Consider the following 16,999-nt stretch of genomic DNA (forward strand, 5'->3'; position numbering starts at 1 on the left):
GAGATTTTTTATGGAATATATAAGAAATATTGGAGCAAATAACTACCGGAGGGGGGCCACCAGGTGGGCACAACCCACATGGGCGCGCCAGGGAGCCCAGGCGCGCCCTGGTGGGTTGTGCCCTCCTCGGCCCACCTCTAGTGCCCATCTTCTGGTATATAAGTCATTTTAACCTAGAAAAAATAAGGAGAAGACTTTTGGGGCGGAGCGCCGCCGTCTCGAGGGGGAACTTGGGCAGGAGCACTTTTGCTCTCTGGCGGAGCGATTTCGCCGGGGGAACTTCCCTCCCGGAGGAGGAAATCATCATCATCATCACCAAAAACTCTCCCATCTTGGGGAGGGCAATCTCCATCAACATCTACAACAGCACCATCTCATCTCAAACCCTAGTTCATCTCTTATATTCAATCTTGTTACCGAGACTATAGATTGGTGCTAGTGGGTGACTAGTAGTGTTGATTACATCTTGTACTTGATTACTATATGGTTTATTTGGTGGAAGATTATATGTTCAGATCCATTATGCTATTTAATACTCCTTTGATCTTGAGCATGATTATTATTTGTGAGTAGTTACTTTTGTTCTTGAGGTCACGGGATAAATCATGTTGCAAGTAATCATGTGAATTTGATATGTGTTCGATATTTTGATAGTATGTATGTTGTGATTCCCTTAGTGGTGTCTTGTGAACGTCGACTACATGACACTTCACCATATTTGGGCCTAAGGGAATGCATTGTGGAGTAGCAAATAGATGATGAGTTGCGAGAGTCATAGAAGCTTAAACCCCAGTTTATGCGCTATTCCGTAAGGGACTGATTGGATCCAAAAGTTCAATGCTATGGTTAGAATTTGTTCTTAATACTTTTCTCGTAGTTGCGGATGCTTGCGGAAGGGTTAATCATAAGTAGGAGATTTGTTCAAGTAAGAACAGCACTGATACGACTCCAGCGTATCTACTTTTTCTCACGCTTTTCCTCTTGTTTTGGACTTTAATTTGCATGATTTGAATGAAACTAACCCCGGACTGGCGTTGTTTTCAGCAGAACTAGCATGGTGTTGTTTTTGTGCAGAAATAAAAGTTCTCGGAATGATACGAAACTTTGCGAGGATTTTTTATGGAATAAAAGAGGATTTTTGGAGCCAACAACCACCAGAGAGGGGCTCCTGGGTGGGCACAACCCACCAGGGTGCGCCCCCCTCTCCTGGCGCGCCCAGGTGGGTTGTACCCACCTGGTGGCCCCGCTGACGACGCCCCTGATACTATAAAATCACATATTTCCAGAAAACAATCAGGGAGAAAGAATTATCGTGTTCCACGAGACAGAGCCGCCGCCAAGCCTTGTTCTTCCTCGGGAGGGCAGATCTGGAGTCCGTTTGGGGCTCCGGAGAGGGGGATCTTCGTTCTTCATCATCACCAACCCATCTCCGTCGCCAATTCCATGGTGCTCCCCACCGGGAGTGAGTATTCCTTTGTAGGCTCGCTGGTCGGTGAGGAGTTGGATGAGATTCATCATGTAATCGAGTTAGTTTTGTTAGGGCCTGATCCCTAGTATCCACTATGTTCTTAGATTGATGTTGCTATGACTTTGTTATGCTTAATGCTTGTCACTTTGGGCCTGGGTGCCATCAACTCAGATCTGAACCATTTATGAATTCATCATTATATCCATGTTTTAGATCCGATCTTGCAAGTTATAGTCACCTACTATGTATTATGATTCGTCAACCCCGGAGTGACAACAACCGGGCCCACTCCAGGTGATAACCGTAGTTTGAGGAGTTCATGTATTCACTATGTGTTAATGCTTTGTTCCGGTTCTCTATTAAAAGGAGGCCTTGATATCCCTTAGTTTCCAATATGGACCCCGCTGCCACGGGAGGGTAGCACAAAAGATGCCATGCAAGTTCTGTTAATAAAGCACGTATGACTATTTACAGAATACATGCCTACATTATATCGATGAACTGGAGCTAGTGCCGTATCGCCCTAGGTTATAACTGTCACATGATGAATATCATCCAACAAGTCACCAATCCAATGCCTACGAATTTATTTATATTGATCTTGCTACGTTACTATCGCTATCATCATTGTTACACTTGCTACAAATTGCAGTTACCACTGTTACTGTTACCGTTGCAGCTGTCACGACTATCAAATCTATCAAACTACTTTGCTACTAGTTACTTGTTGTAGATAATTAATCTCCAGGTGTGGATGAATTGACAACTCAGCTGCTAATACCTTCAAATATTCTTTGGCTCCCCTTGTGTCGAATCTATAAATTTGGGTTGAATACTCTACCCTCGAAAACTATTGTGATCCCCTATACTTATGGGTTATCAAGACCTTTTTCTGGCGCTATTGCCGGCGAGCATAGCTATATTTGGTGAGTCACTTGGGATTATTATCAATTTTTCACTATGAAGAATCTGAAGGATCCAAACACTAATATATTTCCCTCAAAGACGAGGGGAGGTAAGGAACTGCCATCCAGTTCTGCTTTAGATTCACCTTCTGTTTTGAGTAAACTTGCAACACCACCACATGCTATATATTCTAATATGTCGCAAGTTATTGATGATGCTACTTCTATGAATGATGCTTATGATGATGTTAGTACCTTGCTTGATAATGATGATGTGCCACTTGGTGAATTTCTTGATGAACAAATTGCTAGAGTAATACAACATGATGTTGTTGAATCTGATGATGAGCTTGAAACTGAAACTCCTAAAACACCTACTAGAACTAGCCTTCCTAGATATGAATTGCCTAAGGTACCGGAAGGTTATGTTATGAGTGAAGAAATAACTAGAGATATTCTTGCTTGCAATGATAGAGATGATCTAGAGAAATTACTATGTAAGTATAAAAAAAATCTCTGAATGCTAGAATGAAGTATGATCCTAAGTTTGCTACTTCACCTATTTTTATTGATGATAAGGATTATGAATTCTCTGTCGACCCAGAGTTAATTACTTTGGTTGAATCTGATCCTTTCCATGGTTATGAAACTGAAACTGTTGTGGCACATCTTACTAAGTTGAATGATATAGCCACCCTTTTTACTCATGATGAGAAAACTTGATATTACTTTATTCTCAAATTATTTCCTTTCTCATTAAAGGGTGATGCTAAAGCTTGTTACAATACTCTTACTCCTGGTTGTGTGCGTAGTCCCCAGGATATGATTTATTACTTCTCTGGAAAATATCTTCCTGCTCATAAGAAACAAGCTACCTTACAGGAAATATTTAACTTTGTGCAAACTAAAGAAGAGAGTCTCCCACAAGCTTGGGGGAGGATTTGCCAGTTACTTAATGCTTTGCCTGATCATCCTCTTAAGAAAAATGAAATACTTGATATCTTCTATAATGGACTAACCGATGCTTCTAGGGACTTCCTAGATAGTCGTGCTGGTTGTGTTTTCAGGGAACGAACTATTGCTCAAGCTGAAGAATTATTGAATAACATATTGAAAAATTATGATGATTGGACTCTTCGTGAACCACCGGCTAAACCCACTCCAAAGAAGAGGGTATATTATATCTCAGTACCGAAGATATGCAAGAGGCAAAGAAATCTATGAAGGAAAAAGGTATTATAGCTGGGGATGTTAAAAATTTGCCTCCTATTGAAGAAATACATGGGCTTAATACACCACCACTGCCTAAGGTGGTAGAGGTAAATTCTCTAATGAAATTCAATGATAATGATAATCCTCAGAACATGCACCCTAGCCAATGCCTTTATGAGTTTGAGAATTATGTTAGAAAGCAAGAACACCTCAATGCAAATGTTATGAAACAATTGAAATACAATTCTGATATGATTGCTCGCTTGAGCGACTTGTTATTTAGAATTTCGAATGATGTTAGAGGTGTTGGAAAACATGCTTCTATGGTACAAACCCATTTAGAACAAGTTGCTAAATCACAAAGAGAATTTCTTGATGAAATGAATAATAATAGGCATGACTTTGCTGTTAGAGTTGCAACTAGAGGAGGTAAAATGACTCAGGAACCACTTTATCCTGAGGGACACCCAAAAAGAATTATACAAGACTCACAAAGAAATAACACTAGTGCACCTAGTCCTTCTAAAAGGAAAAAAGAAAAGGAAAAATGATAGGACTTTGCACACTTCTAGTGAACCTAAAATAGAGAAACCTCCTGGTAATGAAAATGAAACTTCTATCTCTGATGCTGAAACTCAATCTGGTAATGAACATCCACCTAGTGATAATGAAAAAGATAATGCTGATGTTCATGAAGACACTCAACCAAACAATGAAAAGGAACCACATAATGATGTTGAGATAGAACCACCTGTTGATCTTGATAACCCACAACCTAAAAATAAAAGGTATGACAAAAGTGACTTTGTGGCTAGGAAACATGGTAAAGAAAGAGAACCGTGGGTTCAAAAACCTATGCCTTTTCCACCTAAGTCAACTAAAAAGAATGATGATGAAGAATTTGAACGCTTTGCTGAAATGCTGAGGCCAATCTTTTTGCGTACTCGCTTGACTGATATCTTGAAAATGCCTCCTTATGCAAAGTATATGAAAGACATCATCACTAATAAGAGAAAAATACCGAAAGTTGAAATCTCCACTATGCTTGCTAATTACACTTTTAAAGATGGAGTACCTAAAAAACTGGGAGATCCGGGTATACCAACTATACCTTGCTCTATCAAAAAGAATTATGTGAAAACTGCTTTGTGTGATTTAGGAGCTGGTGTTAGTGTTATGCCTTTCTCTTTATATAAAATACTTGACTTGAATAGACTCACACCTACTGAAATATCTTTGCAAATGGCTGACAAATCAACTGCCATACCTATCAGTATCTCTGAGGATGTGCCCGTTGTTGTTGCTAATGTTACTATTTTGACTGACTTTGTTATACTTGAGATGCCCGAGGATGACAACATGTCGATTATCCTTGGTAGACCCTTCTTGAATACTGCAAGGGCTGTTATTGATTGCAATAAAAGCAAGGTCACTTTTCATATTAATGGTAATGAACATACGGTGCACTTTCCGAAGGAACAATTCCAAGTGAATAGTATTAACGTTATTGAAAAATCTCCGACGATCACTATTGGAAGTTTTCAAATACCTCTACCTACTGTCAAAAAGAAATATGAAATGCTTATTGTTGGGGAGATGCATATCCCCATTGAGGTAACTTAGTGATTTACGAAAGTTCTTCGATTTCATGCTAATCGAAAGTGGTTGTTAATAAGACCTGATCAACCTTATTAATGAATCATTTTTTAGCAATATGAAGTTGATGGATTTAGTAAGCACTACCTTCTGTCTTTACGTTTTGTTTTCTGTTTTTATTAGTTAAATAAAATAAAATGCCATGTTTTGTCTGTTTTCTGAATTCCCTGTGCAATAAAAATGACCCAAAATAAAAGTTCTCAGAATGCCATGAAAATTTTATACGTTTTTTCTGAATATTTAAGAATTTTTGGTGCAAATAATACCAGAGGGAGGTGCACTAGGTGGGCACAACCCACCTGGGCGCGCCCTGTTGGGTTGTGGTCCCCACGTGGGCCCCCTCACTTATCTCTTTAGCCCACATCATCACTTACCTCCAGAAAAAAAATCCCCATTGCTCTCTCTCTCTCCCGTGCTCTTGAGCTCAAACCCGCGGATTTCGATCTCTTTGCTCGAAGCTCCGTTTCCGAAACTGTATCGGGGGATTGTTGCTTGGTATGTGACTCCACCATTTGTCCAATTAGTTTTTGTTTTAGTGGTTTATACTTTGAATAAATAGCTACTCTTCGTGCTGTTGTAGATGAGCTTGCATGTTGAATTCTTAGTGTTCTAAGTAGTTTGAATGCTTGCTATGGCCTCTGTGTATCCCTATGAGTAGTTGCTATCAATTTTATGAAGTTTTGTTGACAAATTTTTGTCACCCAAAAATTTTTATTTTTAGAAAATTATACACGGACATGATGAACCTATTTGGAAGGAGTCCTTCGAGGAGACGATCCTCAGGGGCATCTTCTAGTGACAGTTCTGCTCGCCGGTCTTATGTTGAACCAAGTGAAAGTTCCACGCGAGATGCCGTCACCGAAACATGCTTATGGCCTTGCGATGAGTATATGATGCAAGTGGGCATTGAGGAATTTGAGCAATATTCACAATGTCGGTCTTGGTCCTTACCTTTCAGATAAGTGTGAGCAACGCCATCTTCTCACTGAAACATTTGTCAAAGAATTTAAATATTTTCCACGTGAGTCTAGGGTGTCGTTTATGCTTTATGATAATCCATTTACTATTCCACTGGAGAACTTTGCTTACCATTGCAAACTACCATTTTGGGGTTTGCTTGATGAGCCACCAAAGGCTGAGTATGAGTCCTTATTGACTGGCCTTTGTTACGGTGAAAATAGGGGAGTGAGACAAGGAAGAATAAAGAGCATTCACTTTCCCACAATTCGGTATCTTGCTTTATTTAATGGGAAATGCATAGTAGGCAAGCAAGACTGTAGCATACTTTGTGAGCCAGACTTGAGCCTCATTCACACCGCTCTCACTGGTGAAAGGAATTATAACCTTGGAGCAATTGTTGCACGTAGACTTCAGCATAACGCCAAAAGTGGTTGGTTCTATGGTGGAATTTCTGCCACACGTTTAGCACGAGGGCTGGGTGTTTCACCTTTACCCTTTGACCCTATCCTGCCTACTCGGTATTTAGATTTTGATGCTTTAAAAGAGCATAAGATTCTCAGGGGAAGGGCTGATAACTTCACTTATAATATGTTGTTTAACCAATCACATGTTGTGGACACATATTTGCCTGCGCCTGCTCTCTTTTATTATAACAGCAAGGAAAGATATCTTGTTCTTGAGAGTGAGACCCGAGCTCACAACGCAGCAGTGTTGGTGGCACGGCGTGCTGAGGCCTCTGCACCGAGAGCCTCCGTGAGCTACCACGTCGGCTACTATCCTCTGGGCTACTGATTGATTACCAACTTCGGCCAAAAGCCTAAGCTTGGGGGAGTACGTGTTCTCACCGACATTACATTCATGTTGACATATCATTCTACTTGTCAGTGTTCACACTTTTTCATTGTATTATCCATGCTTAGACTTATTTTCTTGCTTTCTTCTTGTGTGTTTGAAAAACTTTAGAAAAACCAAAAAAAATTGTTGTAGTAATTTACTTTCTATGCATGCTTAGTAGTAGAACTAAAAAGAAAATCCAAAAAGATTCCTTGTTCTTCTTTTGCTTGTTGGGAGCTTTCACGTGTAAATAGTTTTTCTTGTTTTTGCTTTTCCTTTTTATTTGCTTGTTCAAGAAAACCAAAAACTCCAAAAATATTTCAGTGTGTTTCTTTGAATTTCTTTTCTTTTTATCCGAGTCTTACCGAGGAGAAGACCACAATGAAAATGTTGAGTGGCTCTCATATGAATAATTGTTGAACTAATAAGAGCACATTTTACCTTGTCTTCTCCTGTTGAATAAAATGTTTGCAGATTCCAGCTTAATCCATGGCACTCTTGCACTATTATTATTTTCATATCATTCGGTCGTGCAAGTGAAAGGCAATAATGATGATATTCGATGAGTTGGCCGTGGCAAAGAGAAACTAGTATGAACTCGACTTGTTCTGTCTGTGTAAATATGTTTAACCTAGTATACGGTCTTCAGCCCATTATGATTAAACATGTTTGCAATGACAATTAGAGATTATAGTTTCTCATGCCATGCATAAGTAGCTAGGAGTGAATAATGATTTATCTTGGATATCAACATAGCGTTGAAATGGTTGTGATGTAGTATGATGATATGGTATCCTCCCCTGAATGTTCGAGTGGCTTGACTTGGCACATGTTCACGCATGTAGTTGAATCAAAACCAACATAGCCTCTATAATATTTATGTTCATGGTGTTCATATCCTACTCGTGCTAGTGTCCAATGTTACTTATGCATAATGCCTGGTTATGATCGTTGTTGCTCTCTAGCTGGCCGCTTCTCAATCTTAATTGCTAGCCTTCGCCTATACTAAGTGGGAATTCTGCTTGTACATCAAAACCTTGAACCCAAAGTTATTCCAGATGAGTCCACCATACCTACCTATATATGGTATTACCCTGCTGTCCTAAGTAAATTTGCATGTGCCACCTCTAAAAACTTCTAAAAATTATCCTTTTTGTGTGCCTGGATCGTTCATGGAACGACAGGAGGTGGTCGATATCTTCCGTGCTAAGCGGGTTATTCTCAGGTCGAGTGTTTACTCACTCGCCATCGCATGAGAAAATGGGCGGTAATAGGGATGCCCAGTCCCAAACTGCAAACATGAAAAAGAGTTCATCTCCTGAATAATCAAACAAAAACTCCCAATGGAGTCAAAACCTTTACTTTTATTGCTTGGGAACCGCCACTAGTGTGCTTAGCATGGAAGATGTTGATAACTGATGGTCGTGAAGTGAATGAGAACGGTGCATGGCCCAAAATATCATTTATCTCTGTTTTAAAAATTGAGCTCTGGCACCTCTGCAAATCACTGCTTCCCTCTGCAAAGGGACTTTCTATTTACGTTTATGTTGTGTCATCACCTTCTAAAAACAAGCGCCAGAAACTGAGTAGAGCACAACTGTCATGTTTTATGCATTATGTATAGCTAATGTTGGGTGCATCATGACTGGATCTTTTCTACCATGAATTACAATGTTTGAACTTTGGAGGTGCTCTGCATTTATGTTTTGCGGTCTCAGAAAGGGCTAGCGAGATACCACTATTGTCATATTATATCATGATTGTTTTGACAACGTGTTGCCGTTTGAGATATTTTATTATTGCTCGCTAGCTGATTATGTCATTGATATGAGTTAATATAATCTTTAAATGTTATTGTTGACATGATTAGTTATAATGCTGGCTGAAAACTTGGGTGCTACTTAAGCTTATTTATGCAAACAAGAGCAAAAGAGTTCGAAAGTTTTTCTTTCTCACTTTCAGTTTATCAACTGAATTGCTTGAGGAAGAGCAAAGGTTTAAGCTTGGGGGAGTTGATACATCTCCAACGTATCTACTTTTTCTCACGCTTTTCCTCTTGTTTTGGACTCTAATTTGCATGATTTAAATGAAACTAAACCCCGGACTGATGTTGTTTTCAGCAGAACTACCATGGTGTTGTTTCTGTCCAGAAATAAAAGTTCTCGGAATGAAATGAAACTTTGTGAGGATTTTTATGGAATAAAAGAGGATTTTTGGAGCCAACAACCACCAAAGAGGGGCCCCTGGGTGGGCACAACCCACTAGGGCCCGCCCCCTCTCCTGGCGCGCCCAGGTGGGTTGTACCCACCTGGTGGCCCCACTAACAACCCCCTGATACTATAAAATCACATATTTCCAGAAAAAAATCAGGGAGAAAGAATTATCGCGTTCCACGAGACGGGGCCACCACCAAGCCCTGTTCTTCCTCAGGAGCGCAGATCTGGAGTCCGTTTGGGGCTCCGGAGAGGGGGATCTTCGTTCTTCGTCATCACCAACCCATCTCCATCGCCAATTCCATGATGCTCCCCACCGGGAGTGAGTAATTCCTTCGTAGGCTCGCTGGTTGGTGAGGAGTTGGACGAGATTTATCATGTAATCGAGTTAGTTTTGTTAGGGCCTGATCCCTAGTATCCACTATGTTCTTAGATTGATGTTGCTATGACTTTGCTATGCGTAATGCTTGTCACTTTGGGCCCGAGTGCCATGAACTCAGATCTGAACCGTTTATGAATTCATCATTATATCCATGTTTTAGATCCGATCTTGCAAGTTATAGTCACCTACTACGTGTTATGATTCGGCAACCCCGGAGTGACAACAACCGGGCCCACTCCTGGTGATGACCGTAGTTTGAGGAGTTCATGTATTCACTATGTGTTAATGCTTTGTTCCGGATCTCTATTAAAGGAGGCCTTAATATCCCTTAGTTTCCAATATGGACCCCGCTGCCACGGGAGGGTAGGACAAAAGATTTCATGCAAGTTCTTTTAATAAAGCACGTATGACTATTTATGGAATACATGCCTACATTATATTGATGAACTGGAGCTAGTGTCATATCGCCCTAGGTTATAACTGTCACATGATGAATATCATCCAACAAGTCACCGATCCAATTCCTACGAATTTGTTTATATTGATCTTGCCGCGTTACTATTGCTATCATCATTGTTACGCTTGCTACAAATTGCAGTTACCACTATTACCGTTACCGTTGCTGCTGTCACGACTATCAAAACTATCAAACTACTTTGATACTGATTACTTGCTGCAGATAATTAATCTCCACGTGTGGTTGAATTGACAACTCAGCTGCTAATACCTTCAAATATTCTTTGGCTCCCCTTGTGTCGAATCTATAAATTTGGGTTGAATACTCTACCCTCGAAAACTGTTGCGATCCCCTATACTTGTGGGTTATCAAGCACCTAAGCACCGGTTGTAACGCCCGGATAATCAAGCCACGGTAATCCCACGCTAATAGTGCCACGTCACCATAGTTACTGTTGCTAATCTACCGTTAGGTCAAACCGTTTAAAAATTCAAATTCAAATTAATGTCAACGATAAAAGTTTTTCAAAATTTAAAACAAAAATGTTCGGGAGATGCCAAATAAGGCATAGTTAATTATGGTGAAGTAAACACATTTTTAGAGAATGCCTAAATATTTTAAATTGAAATGAAACAGAAAAGAAAATAAATAAAAGAAAGAAATTACAAAAAAAGAAAACAGAACAAAAAAACAAAAGGAGAAAAGGAACCCTCCCACTGGACCCTGGCCCAACTAGGCCGACCCCAGGCCCAGCCGGCCTGGCCCACCTCGCTCGGTCGCTCCCTCCCCTTCCCTGTTCCCCCGACCGGGGACGGAATAGGGGCAGGTCCCCGCTGCACCCCCTCGCCGGCGACGGGGGAGGATAAAGCCGCCACGCCCCGCCTCCTCGATCGCGCCTCCCACTCGCCCCCACTCTCGCCCTCAGTTCCTGCGCCTCTCCCTCCTCCCTCGGATCCACCTCGCCCTCTCCTTCCCCTTCGCATCCGAACGCCACCTCCGCCATGCCTCCGGCCTAGCCACGGCCACCGTGCCCACCTCGCCGCCCCACGGTGTCTCCAAGGGCCGCCGTCGCCCGCTGCTTCGACTGGTGCAGCCCGTTGGAGACCGAAGCCACCGCAACGCCCCCCCCCCCCCGCGCGACGTCGCCGTCTTCCTCCTCTGCTCCGACAAGCTCCGCCGCCGCTCTTCACCAACTCCGGCCACGCCCCTGCAGCTACTAAACCCCCAAGCGCCACCGTGTGCGCCGCTCGGTGAGCCCCTGCTTCCTCCTCTCTCTCTCGTGCGCCCCTAGCTTCGTTTCCCCGCCATTGCCGAACCTCGCCGCCACTGCGGTCATCGTCGCTGCTGCTGCCGTTCGTTTCAGGGCCGGGCAAGCACTCGGTCGTGCTCAGTGCATTGCCCCGATACCGCCCGTGCCGCCAGTCCATCGCATTAGCGCCCATAGAGTCGATCCCGTGCTCGCCCAACTCCGGCTGCCGCCGCCCGTCGACGCCCCGCTCGATTCCGGCCGTCTCCGCTCCTGCCACTGCCCACATCTGATGCGGCGCGACGTGCGCGTCCCGTAGGGCCAAACCCCGGGCCAAATGGTCACTTGTAGCGCGATTCCGGCCAACTCCGGCGAGGGGCCGCCTCTGTTTTGGTCGCCGGAGTCGCTCCGGCGCCGGCCGCCGACGTGGTTGGCCTGGGGCCACCCCAGTGCCACTGCCAGTGGGCCCCGTGGGTCCCAGTTGACTGGGTTGACCCAGTCAACTGCTGACTGGGCAGGTCCCAGCCACTGACGTGCGGGCCCCACCGCTTAATCCGGTAATTAAAACATTTTAATAATTAAAACTAATTAGTTTAGATGATTAGACAATGACAGGTGGGGTCCAGTAGTTCACTAATCTAAATTTAGTTAGTTTAATCTTCTGTTAGTCCACTGTCTATGACAAGTAGGACCCACTGGTCAGTTTGACCTGGTCAGCCGCTCTGTTGACTGCTGAGGTCATCATTACGTCATGCTGACGTCATATTCCTTTTCTGTTAGATTAAATAATTCCAGAAAATGATTATCTTTTAATCTGTAACTCGGATGGGAAAACTTTGTACATGAAAGTTGCTCAGAACGACGAGACGAATCCGAATACGTAGCCCGTTCGTCCACCACACCTCCCTAACCTATCGAACACGCAACTTTCCCCCTCCATTTCGTCTGTCCGAAAACGCGAAACAGCGGGAATACTTTCCCGGATGTTCCCCCCCTTCGCCGGTACCAACTACTGTCGCGTTACGGCACACCTAGCACCGCTCATTGTCATGTCACGCATCGTCATGTTTATGTTTGCATTGTATTTACTGTTTCTTCCCCCCTCTTCTCTCCGGTAGACTACGAGACCGACACTGCTGCTGCCCAGTTCGACTACGGAGTTGACGACCCCTCCTACTTGCCAGAGCAACCAGGCAAGCCCCCCCCTTGATCACCAGATATCGCCTATTCTTCCCTATACTGCTTGCATTAGAGTAGTGTAGCATGTTACTGCTTTCCGATATCCTATCCTGATGCATAGCCTATCCTTGCTACTACTGTTGTTACCTTTACCTGCAATCCTACATGCTTAGTATAGGATGCTAGTTTTCCATCAGTGGCCCTACATTCTTGTCCGTCTGATGTGCTATACTATCGGGCCGTGATCACTTGGGCGGTGATCACGGGTATATACTTATATACTCTATACATGACACATGTGGTAAATAAAGTCGGGTCGGCTCGTAGGAGTACCCGCAAGTGGATCTTTGTGGCGGAGCGACAGGGCAGGTTGAGACCGCCTAGGTGAGAGGTGGGCCTGGCCCTGGACGGCGTCCGCGGTTACTTCGACATAACACGCTTAACGAGTTCTTGGTATTTGATCTGAGTCTGGCCATTTGGTCTATACGCACTAACCATCTACGCAGGAGTAGTTATGGGTATCCCGGCGTCGTGGTATCAGCCGAAGCCTTCGTGACGTCAGCGACTGAGTGGCGCGCGCCAGATTGGACTGGAACGCCACTAGGCTAGGTCTGCTTCCGGCCGCGTACGCAACGTGCAGGTGTGCATAGGGCGATGGGCCCAGACCCCTGCGCGCATAGGGTTAGACCGGCGTGCTGACCTCTCTGTTGTGCTTAGGTGGGGCTGCGACGTGTTGATCTTCCGAGGCCGGGCATGACCCAGAAAAGTGTGTCCGGCCAAATGGGATCGAGCGTGTTGGGTTATGTGGTGCACCCCTGCAGGGAAGTTTATCTATTCGAATAGCCGTGTCCCTCGGTAAAAGGACGACCCGGAGTTGTACCTTGACCTTATGACAACTAGAACCGGATACTGAATAAAATACACCCTTCCAAGTGCCAGATACAACCCGGTGATCGCTCTCTAACAAGGCGACGAGGAGGGGATCGCCGGGTAGGATTATGCTATGCGATGCTACTTGGAGGATTTCAATCTACTCTCTTCTACATGCTGCAAGATGGAGATGGCCAGAAGCGTAGTCTTCGACAGGACTAGCTATCCCCCTTTTATTCTGGCATTCTACAGTCCAGTCCACTGATATGCCCCTTTACACATATACCCATGCATATGTAGTGTAGCTCCTTGCTTGCGAGTACTTTGGATGAGTACTCACGGTTGCTTCTCTCCCTCTTTTCCCCTTTTCCTTTCTATCTGGTTGTCGCAACCAGATGCTGGAGTCCAGGAGCCAGACGCCACCGTCGACGACGACTCCTACGACATTGGAGGTGCCTACTACTACGTGCAGGCCGCTGACGACGACCAGGAGTAGTTAGGAGGATCCCAGGCAGGAGGCCTGCGCCTCGTTCGATCTGTATCCCAGTTTGTGCTAGCCTTCTTAAGGCAAACTTGTTTAACTTATGTCTGTACTCAGATATTGTTGCTTCCGCTGACTCGTCTGTGATCGAGCACTTGTATTCGAGCCCTCGAGGCCCCTGGCTTGTATTATCACTACTAGGAAAAGGCCTACTAATGGCGCACCTAATTTGGCCATTAATGGCGCATTAGTGGTGCGCCATTAGTAGCACGCCATTAGTATATTTTACTAATGGCGCACCCCAGATGCGCCATTAGTATATACAACAGTGCGCCATTAGTATGCCTCCCAGGGGGCCATGTATACCCAGGTGCTTTGGCATACTAATGGCGCACAACAACAGGATGCGCCATTAGTAACTTCGGCATACTAATGGCGCACTGTTTAGTGATGCGCCATTAGTATCCTTTGGCATACTAATGGCGCACTATGATGTGATGCGCCATTAGTATGAATATTAGGGTTTTTTATTTTTTAATTTTCTGTTTTTTGCACAGGTTACAAAATGTATAATTGGACAAAATATAGACAGCACACATCAACAACAGATTCATCGAATACAATAGAAGATTAGTCTCTGAATACAATTCATCATTTTAGTCTCCGAATACAATTCATCATATTAGTCTCCGAATTGAAAAGACCGAACAAAGATAGAACATTATATTACAAGTCTCGAGACCGCGAGTTTGTCTTCACATTACAAGTCGATATCGATCATCTAAACTACCATCACATAGAAGAGAGCTGCGGTCATCACGATGAGCATCATCATGATGAAACTCGTCTTCATCCGGTTCCTCCAACGCTCCCTCCCCTCTCCCGCTAGATAGCGGGCGTATCTAGATTCGGCCTCGGCCCTAGTGGCGTACCCTTTGTAACTGTTACCGCTGAATCGGTGAACCTGTCTCCGACACTCCTCCCAGTCGTCGTAGACTCCGGGAACCTTACCCTTGTACACGACATACCACGGCATCGCTATGCATTAGCCAAATGAAACGTTAGTACCAATTCACAGACAATACATAAGCAATATATAAGTATGCAACAGAACGATCGGAAGAGAAAAGCAAGACATTAATAGCATCGATTACATCTAAGTTGAAGGACTCTCGAAACCAAAGAGACATACTACAAGTTCATTAAAGTTTAATTACAACATGAGCCAATCGATGTTTCAGAACTAGACACAGCATCACTACTTTCGACTCGACTCAAGGGACCGGAGCGTGGATGAAGCCGCCGTCTATCGTGGGAGTCATGAAACAACGGGCGTTGTCAGCTTGCATTTGTAGGATTGTGTCGATGTCACTGTTGGACGGTTGATTTCTGAGGTAGAACTGCCCCGAGGTACGAAGGACATCTTGATGGATGATTTCCGCAAACTCCGACTGGATGCGAAAGAATTCTTGTCTGATGTCCGCGTCCTGGATTGCCGACACGCTCGCGGCCCAATCTTTGAGTCTACTCGGTAGCAGAAGTTGATGATGGTCCCGTACGATCGCCCGCATGTGATGGATGGCGTAGTAGGCACCCTTCTGACCGCCAGGCGGCTGCTTGACGCAGCAGAACGTCGTATTGTGGGAGAACACGTGCTTGCCGTACTTACGAATAGGCCTGGTGAAGGTGCCTCCAGATTTGACATAGCCGGGGAGAACATCATCAAGAACCTTCTTGACATTTGTGTAGTCTACGTTCGACTGATGGTCCGGGTCGAAATACGTGGCCATGGAATATTTGGGGCTTAGGAGGATGAGCGTGCAATGTGTGTCACTGCAGAAAACACGGAATGTTAAAAGAAAAATGATCGAAATCTAAGAATTCATATGTTACGGGGCGGTTGAGGGGAGGACTTACTCGGGAAAGTAAGGCACGAGGAAGTTATCCTTATCTTGGTTTGCTAGAATGACGCCTTCGAGGTAAGAACTCGCAACTTGCCGGTCCCCAGCGCTGCCCAAGATCTTGGCACGCATGTAGAAGGGGTCGACTATCACGATGTCCGGGGTCTTGTCGCGAATGATCCGCATCTCCATACTCAGCGAAAATAGCCAAACGAAGGTGTAGTGCAGCGGATGAAGGTTCAACATAGCGTGGATGTCATCAAACCGCAGGACGATCGTACCCCCGATGGAGTTATCCACAAAGCCCTTGCCCTTTGGCACCTTGGCCGCGAAAACCGGGTATGCCACATCCTTCTCTCCGAGACGCCGCTTCTCCAAAGAAAGAACACTGTCATGCAGACTCCGCATAGCACCGGTTGCAGCATCGAGCATATTTCTCGGTAGCATCGGCCTACCCGCCACATGCACCCTCCTCGAGATATCCGCAGTTGAAGGTGGCCCGTCCTGAGCATGGATCGTACTCGGTGCCGGCTGGCCCGCACCCTTGTTAGTCTTTCTTTTGCGTGCCTTCTTCTTCTCCTGTAATGGGACCGAGTTCTGCTCACAGACCGCCTTCTTGAGTGTGTTGGGGCTGATCATATTTCGCACCTCGCCTATCTGAGGCTCGGTGAAGTCGGCAGCTGGAGGCGTCTCCTGAGAGCTGAACTGCAGACGACGCCTGTTGCAACTTGGCTTCTCCGTGGTACCAGCTAGATCGCACACGTCTTTTGTTGGGTTGGGTTCTTGAGAAGGAGGCCCCATGAAGTCGCCACCGTCCCCATGATCGGCAAAGTACTGATCGACATTGGCAAATGTATCGTCGTCGTCGTCGTTCTGATCCTCTGCCATATGCATGTTTGGATCCAGTGGCATAGGGATGTCTGGCACCGTTGCGGCGGTCTTGCCATGGGGCCGACTTGGCGCCGGCACGACTAGCGGTGGTGTCTTTGGGGTGGTGTTCCCCGCCCCCAAACGAATCTGGCTCTTCGGCCAAAGCAGGGGCCAGCTCAGGCAGGCACTGAGGGTCATCACGTCATCATCGTCGGCCCCGATGGGTCGAATCGGAGGTAACAACTCGTCGCAGCCTGGCAGCACCCGAACCAGTTGAACCCTAAACAAGTTGGGTGGCATCTGGGTACCGTGGAACAAGGGGTTGCCCGGTTGAACGATTTTGCCCTTGGCGACATCGACCAACT

The sequence above is a fragment of the Triticum aestivum genome, chromosome 1D (genome assembly GCF_018294505.1).
Source record: "Triticum aestivum cultivar Chinese Spring chromosome 1D, IWGSC CS RefSeq v2.1, whole genome shotgun sequence".
Lineage (NCBI taxonomy): Eukaryota > Viridiplantae > Streptophyta > Magnoliopsida > Poales > Poaceae > Triticum > Triticum aestivum.